At 50.4% G+C, this 8,254-nt stretch overlaps 1 pseudogene; it reads left to right on the plus strand.

The window, feature by feature from the left end:
- The first annotated feature begins 76 nt into the window (after positions 1-76).
- On the plus strand, positions 77-6,840 carry LOC124025286 (annotated as a pseudogene).
- Positions 6,841-8,254: the final 1,414 nt, after the last annotated feature.

Genomic DNA, 8,254 nt, shown 5'->3' on the forward strand with positions numbered 1-8,254 from the left:
ACACCCATCAGGCCAACCTACAGGTCATTGGTTTGATTGGTTGGTTGGTTGATAAAGAGATCTTTCCATAGACGACATGGCTTACACCCATCAGGCCAACCTACAGGTCATTGGTTTGATAGACGACATGTTTACAGGTTGGTTTGATTGATTGGTTGAGTTAGTTGGATGACAATGAGATCTCTTACTTCAGGGATGGGCAACTCCTCTGGGGCCTGATTGGTGTCACCTTTTGCCCAGCCCCAGTTCACATACAGTAACTTTGGAAAGTATTCAGACTTTTTGACTATTTCACTTTTTACGTTACAGCCTTATTCTAAACTTGATTAAATTATTTTTTGCCTCATCCATTTACATACAATACCCATAATGACAAAGCAAAAATAGGTTTTGTATGCTAATTTATTAAAAATAAAAATGTCACATTTACATAAGTATTCAGAACCCTAACTCAGTTATTAGAGCATTGGTCTTCTTGGGTAATGATGCTACAAGCGTGGCACACCTGTATTTGGGGAGTGTCTCCGTTCTTCTCTGCAGATCCTCTCAAGCTCTGTCAGGTTGGATGGGGAGAGTCGCTGCACAGCTATTTTCATGTTCGATCGGGTTCAAGTCCGGACTCTGGCTGGGCCACTCAAGGACATTCAGAGACTTGTCCTGAAGCGACTCCTGCGTTGTCTTGGCTGTGTGCTTAGGGTCGTTGTCCTGTTGGAAGGTGAACCTTCGCCCCAGTCTGAAGTCCTGAGCACTCGGGAGCAGGTTTTCATCAAGGATGTCTCTGTACTTTGCTCGTGACTGGTCGTGACTGGTCTCCCATTCCCTGCCGCTGAAAAACATCCCCACAGCATGATGCTGCCACCACCATGCTTAAGGATGACGTTTCACCGTAGGGATGACGTTCCACCGTAGGGATGACGTTCCACCGTAGGGATGACGTTCCACCGTGGGGATGACGTTCCTCCAGACGTGACACTTGGCATTCAGGCCAAAGAGTTCAATCTTGATTTCATCAGACCAGAGAGTCTTGTTTCTGATGGTATGAGAGTCCTTTAGGTACATTTTGGCAAACTCCAAGCGGGCTGTCATATGCTTTATACTGAGGAGTGGCTTCTGTCTGGCCACTCTACCATAGAGACTTGATTGGTGGAGTGCTGCAGAGATGATTGTCCTTCTGGAAGGTTTTTCCATCTCCACAGAGGAACTTTGGAGCTCTTAGTTGTTCTAAATGCACTTCTTCCATTTAAGAATGGTGGAGGCCACTGTGTTCCTGGGGACCTTCAACGCTGCAGACATTTTGTTGGTACCGTTCCCCAGATCTGTGCCTCGACACAATCCTCTCTCGGATTTCTACGGACAATTCCTTTGACCTCATGTCTTGGTCTTTCCTCTGACATGCACTGTGAACTGTGTGACCTTAAATAGACAGGTGTGTGCCTTTCCAAATCATGTCCAATCAATTGAATTTACCACAGGTGGACTAAAAGTTGTAGAAACATCTCAAGGATGATCAATGGAAACAGGATGCACCTGAGCTCAATTTCGAGTCTCATAGAAAAGGGTCTGAATACTTATGTAAATAAGGTACTTCTGTTTTCATTTTTAAGACATTTGCAAAATTTCAAAAAAACTATTTTTGCCTTGTCATTATGGGGTAGAAGGCTGACGATTTTATTTGATCAATTTTAGAATAAGGTTGTATTGTAACAAAATGTGGAAAAAGTCAAGGGGTCTGAGCACTTTACGAAAGCACTGTACCTGACCCAAAAAGTCAGTTAATCCATTTAGAATGCAATCAGTATAATCAGCTGTGTTCGCTAGAGACGGGGAAAAGTGTGAAGCCACTCCAGCCCCTGAGGACTGGAGTTTCCCATCCTTGTCTTACATAGAGGATGGGGCTTTCACTGATCAGGCAAACCCACCTTTCAGGGAGGAGTGGGTGTTTGATTGGTTGATCGGTCGGTTGTTTCGTTGATTGTTTGGCTGTTGGCTTGATTGGTCGACTGGTTTATTGATGGATTCGATTGACTGATTTGACTTTACTTACTTTAATGCGTGTTAAGGTTTTACATTAATAGAAAACCATTTAGGGTAAACACAATAAGTCAAAAGGAAAATCTCAAACAATCCCCTCTTCTCCATGTTATAGATCAATAGTTTGACCAGTGTGTTATGTAGTTCTCCCATTGTGGTCCCTTCTAATCCTACGCCCTCCACCTGTTCTCCCATTGTGGTCCCTTCTAATCCTACGCCCTCCACCTGTTCTCCCATTGTGGTCCCTTCTAATCCTACGCCCTCCACCTGTTCTCCCATTGTGGTCCCTTCTAATCCAACGCCCTCCACCTGTTTTCCCATTGTGGTCCCTTCTAATCCTACGTCCTCCACCTGTTCTCCCATTGTGGTCCCTTCTAATCCTAGGCCCTCCACCTGTTCTCCCATTGTGGTCCCTTCTAATCCTACGTCCTGCACCTGTTCTCCCATTGTGGTCCCTTCTAAATCCTATGTCCTCCACCTGTTCTCCCATTGTGGTCCCTTCTAATCCTACGCTCCACCAGTTTCTCCCATTGTGGTCCCTTCTAATCCTCGCCCTCCACCTGTTCTCCCATTGTGGTCCTTCTAATCCTACGTCCTCCACCTGTTCTCCCATTGTGGCCCCTTCTAATCCTACGCCCTCCACCAGTTCTCCCATTGTGGTCCCTTCTAATCCTACGCCCTCCACCTGTTCTCCCATTGTGGTCCCTTCTAATCCTATGTCCTCCACCTGTTCTCCCATTGTGGCCCCTTCTAATCCTACGCCCTCCTCCAGTTCTCCCATTGTGGTCCCTTCTAATCCTACGCCCTCCACCTGTTCTCCCATTGTGGTCCCTTCTAATCCTATGTCCTCCACCTGTTCTCCCATTGTGGTCCCTTCTAATCCTACGTCCTGCACCTGTTCTCCCATTGTGGTCCCTTCTAATCCTACGTCCTCCACCTGTTCTCCCATTGTGGCCCCTTCTAATCCTACGCCCTCCTCCAGTTCTCCCATTGTGGTCCCTTCTAATCCTACGCCCTCCACCTGTTCTCCCATTGTGGTCCCTTCTAATCCTATGTCCTCCACCTGTTCTCCCATTGTGGTCCCTTCTAATCCTACGCCCTCCACCTGTTCTCCCATTGTGGTCCCTTCTAATCCTATGTCCTCCACCTGTTCTCCCATTGTGGTCCCTTCTAATCCTACGTCCTGCACCTGTTCTCCCATTGTGGTCCCTTCTAAATCCTATGTCCTCCACCTGTTCTCCCATTGTGGTCCCTTCTAATCCTACGCCCTCCACCAGTTCTCCCATTGTGGTCCCTTCTAATCCTACGCCCTCCACCTGTTCTCCCATTGTGGTCCCTTCTAATCCTACGTCCTCCACCTGTTCTCCCATTGTGGCCCCTTCTAATCCTACGCCCTCCACCAGTTCTCCCATTGTGGTCCCTTCTAATCCTACGCCCTCCACCTGTTCTCCCATTGTGGTCCCTTCTAATCCTATGTCCTCCACCTGTTCTCCCATTGTGGCCCCTTCTAATCCTACGCCCTCCTCCAGTTCTCCCATTGTGGTCCCTTCTAATCCTACGCCCTCCACCTGTTCTCCCATTGTGGTCCCTTCTAATCCTATGTCCTCCACCTGTTCTCCCATTGCGGTCCCTTCTAATCCTACGCCCTCCACCTGTTCTCCCATTGTGGCCCCTTCTAATCCTACGCCCTCCACCTGTTCTCCCATTGTGGTCCCTTCTAATCCTACGCCCTCCACCTGTTCTCCCATTGTGGTCCCTTCTAATCCTACGCCCTCCACCTGTTCTCCCATTGTGGTCCCTTCTAATCCTATGTCCCCCACCTGTTCTCCATGCAGTGCACTGATTCCAGAAGCAGTCTTTTCATAGGGAACATGCTGTCATTTGAGATGCCAAAGTCTTACTGTTTCTCCATTGTGGTCTCCTCTCATCCCAGGTCCTCCAGTTGGGTTACAACAAGCTGACCAACCTGACAGAGGGGATGATGCGGGGCCTGGGCCGCTTGCAGTGCCTCTTCCTCCAGCACAACCTCATCGAGGTCATTGACAACAAAGCATTCGAGGAGTCCAGCTCCAGCCTCAGCAGCATCGACCTCTCGTCCAATAAGCTGGCCCGGATCGATCCGTCAACGTTCACCGTGCTAAACCGGTTAATGGTCTGCGAGCTGGCAGGAAATCCTTTCCATTGTGGATGTGATCTGTATAGTTTTCTTACTTGGTTGGAGGCATTTAATAACGTGACACATACATACGACAGGCTGCAGTGCGAGACCCCGGCGAGCTGTTTCTCTACCCGCTCCTGAGCCCCGTGGCCGGGCACGGGCGCAGCGCTCGCACCATGCTTGCCACCATCTGTCGCGACGGCATGATCATACCCGGGATCACGTCTCAACCCGGCACCGACTGGGAGGGCTCCGGGATGGGCCCGGAGATGGATGGCCGGGCCGGACCGTATCATCAGCCGACAGCGTCGTCCACGGCTGACCCCAACTTCAACCCCAGCATCAAACTCCAATGGGTCACTCTGTCTGCAGCCAAGCTGTTGGTCCAGATCCCTAAGCCATACAGCAAGATGTACGTCCTGGTTCAATACAACCAGAGCTTCGTCTCGGACATCCAGAACCTCAAGGAGAAGAAGGAGAAGGTGACGTTGGTGGATCTCAAACCTCACACCAACTACACCTACTGCGTAGTGTCTATAAGTAAAAACCAGCGCAACAACCACACGTGCATCTTCTTCGCCACGCGAGAGGCTGGCACTGACGACCACCACGCCAACCCGTCAACCATGACGCATTACATCATAACGATCCTGGGGTGTCTGCTGGGGATGGTGATCGTGCTCGGGCTCGTCTACTACTGCCTGAGGAAGCGTCGGATGCAGGAGGAGAAGGAGAAGGTGATCAGCGTGAAGAAGACCATCTTGGAGATGCGGTAAGAGGGACAATGGGTTATTTAGGTTGTTGAAACCCCAGCTCTTTATTCTTTGTTATTTGACATTATTTTACTCATCTCTTTTATAGCCTTGTTGTTTTTTATTATTCTCTCTCATTCCATTTTATTGTTGATACAATAAAGTGTGTTTGTGATTTAAATGCACTTTAATTAATTAAAGTTTGATTCGAGGTTTGAATAACTTGGGACTCATAGGTAGATGCGATGCACCTGAATTGCATACAGCTATTTTACCTGAGATTGTATTTTATTTCCAGGTATGGACCGGAGGCTGCAGCACAGGCAGCTAACGACCCGGCAGCCATGCAGCATCTCCAGGAACAGGCCCAGAACCAGGGGCACCACGGGAGGTCACCTCCACGGAGGAGGGAGTGGCGGGGGTAATAAACTTCCCCCTCCACCTCCTCCAGCTCCGGCATGCTCCACGGTTCGGCCAACACCACCTCCTCCCGCCTCTCGACGCTCCCCCAAGTGGGAAGATGGCCACGGCGTTCTGTGAAGCCATGGCAACCAATAAAGGGAACTATATGGACGTGAGGACTGGGGCAGGATTATCAGGAGACGGGGGAGGATTATTACTGGCAGGGGGAGGAGGAGGAGGGGGGGAGGCGATACTGGTGGATATGCGAGGCATCAACGGTTGCAGTGAAGATGGAATGGACGTTGGGAATGATTCGGATGACGACGGGCACGGATCTGCATCGGAGATCTCGACAATCGCCATGGAGGTCGACAAAGTCAACCAGATTATCAACAACTGTATCGACGCGCTCAAACTCGACTCCCTTGTTGCCACGACAACATCTGGCGACAACCCTACTTCTCCTCCACCTGCTAGTATCACCTCCCTCGCTCGGAACCTTATCCCCCTCTCTCAAGGCCTCGCTGACACCTGCCAGATGCTCGCCTCCTCTCCCAAAATCCATGCCCCTCCCGCGATGACCCCCGTCCCCCTCGTCATGCCCCTCTCGGAGCGTCCCGGAATCAGTGGAGGGGGGTTTCTCTCGCCACCCTACAGGGACCCACCACCGGCGAATGCCGTACGACCCTTACAGAGGCAGCTGAGCGATACAGGTGTGGTGGTCATGGGTGCTGGGAAGAACCGATGTAGCGTGTCCTCGGCTGGAGGATCCATGAAGAGCACCAGGGTCTTCAGTCTGGATGTCCCGGAGCCCCGCAGCCCGGGGCCCAACTCCTGCCCTCCATACTCAGAGAAGGGGAGCCCTGTTGGGTGTGGGGAAACCATGGAGAGGCTCCCTCTTGTGGGTGGAAATGGTAGTGGTTGTGGTAGTGGTGGTGATGGAAACGGGATGGGTTGTGGTGGTGGGAACGGAATGGGAGGAGGGGTTAATGAAGGTGGGGTGAATGTCAATGGAGGTGGGGTGGGTTGCGGAGGGGGGAGGGAGAGGAGGGGAGGCCCGGGAAAGCAGCAGCAGCATCATCATCTGGAGGTACATCCAGACTACCACTGTTCTGAGCACAGGCACTCCTTCCCCGCCCTCTACTACGAGGGATCCAACGACTCCCCCTCTCCCTCCCCATCCCAGAAGGCCTCCTTCCTCAAACCCCTGGGACGTACCAAAAGGGACCCTGCCGCCTACTCCCAGCTCTCCCCTTCCCGGCACCACAACTACTCCGGCTACTCCTCCAGCCCCGAATATTCCTCGGAAAACACCCTTCGAATCTGGGAGAGGTTCCGGCCACACAAGAAAGGCCCTGCGACCCTCGCGAAGAGGCGACGTATATCGCTGCAGGCCACGCCTTGAGGAAGAAGGTTCAGTTTGCGAAAGACGAGGACCTCCATGATATCCTCGACTACTGGAAGGGGTGTCGGCCCAGCAGAAGCTGTGAGAGATGAGGAAGAGGTGTAACCTAGAGGATGGCATACAGAAGGAGAAGACAGTGATGTCATAATTCTCAAGAACTCCCAGACAGTGAATGGACCTGAATGACACAACTACAACTGTCGGCTCCCATGTGCACTTCCTGGTCTCTTTTATGACATCATCTGTCTTCTCATTCTTTAACTATCCTCGGCTGTTACAACAGCAGACTCTGCCAGGGGATGAGGAGGATAGTAGTGGAAGTTATGGGGGAGACATTATGTAGTAGTAGTAGTAGCATGACACGGGGTATTGTTTTTTTTCTACAGTTCCACAATGGAACTACAGGGGTTCCACAATTCTACAAGTCGTTCCACAGAAATTCCACTGTTCCATTGCGGGTTCCATCATGGTTCCACAAGAGTTCCACAGTTTTACAATGGTTCTATAGAGGTTCCAAGTTCCATAAAGAGTTCTATAATGTCTCTGTAACAGTTCCGTAGGGGTTCTATAGTGGTTCTAGAAGTTTCAAAGTTCTACATGGAGTTCCATAATGGTTCCACATTCTCTTTTTTCCAGGTTTGGGTAAACAAAAAAAACAACAATATATCAGATTTCCTTTTGTCTGGCACTTTGGTCCTTGCAGACTACCATAGAAAGACAGAGCCAGGGTGATGAGGACTCAGTAATGACTGCAGAGTCTTGTCACTAGCAGGTGTCCTAAGACTCATTACAACATATCTCCCAACAACAAGCAGCAGCATTACTCGGCTTAAACCCTGGTCCCTTAAACAGCACAGCTCATAATCCCATCAACATTCAATTCATTCACTAAACACTGCATGCATCCCAAGTGGCACCCTATTCCCTGTTTTCTGCACTACTTTTGACAAGGGCCCACAGGGTTCCCCATAGGGCTCTGGTCAAAAATAGTGAGCTATATAGGGAATAGGGTGCCATTTGGGACTCAAGAGTCATTTCACTCTGCAGCCCACCACCTGCCTCCCTAGCAGCGCCATTTAGAGAGATAATTGAAAGGGGATGAGGAATTAGCAGTGTTTGCCTCAATCTCTTCTTCTTCCTTCGGAGGAGGGGGAGAGAGGAGGGAGGATGGAGGGCAGAAGGAGGACAAGGAAGTGGGGAGGATATTAAGCGATTCTTATCGTGTTAATTGTTCTCGGCTGTAATTAGCCCAGGAACAAAACAGGTGGAGATGCTGGCGTGGGTGGACACACACCGAGAGGTGTGTGTGTGGACGGTGGGAACCAGGCCCTGGAGCCCCTCTGTGTTTAGCAGGAGCGTGCTTATCGATTGGAAACACCTACACATGTTTTACAGAGCGTGGCATGCTGCGGGGCGCTCCGCCATTTTGTTTTCTCCTTCTTCTTGGCCTTTTCTATATCACACATGTGGATTGAGCAGATACATTGCATTCAGATAGCAAACAAG

Source organism: Oncorhynchus gorbuscha, unplaced genomic scaffold, assembly GCF_021184085.1.
Source record: "Oncorhynchus gorbuscha isolate QuinsamMale2020 ecotype Even-year unplaced genomic scaffold, OgorEven_v1.0 Un_scaffold_2219, whole genome shotgun sequence".
Taxonomy (NCBI): Eukaryota; Metazoa; Chordata; class Actinopteri; order Salmoniformes; family Salmonidae; genus Oncorhynchus; species Oncorhynchus gorbuscha.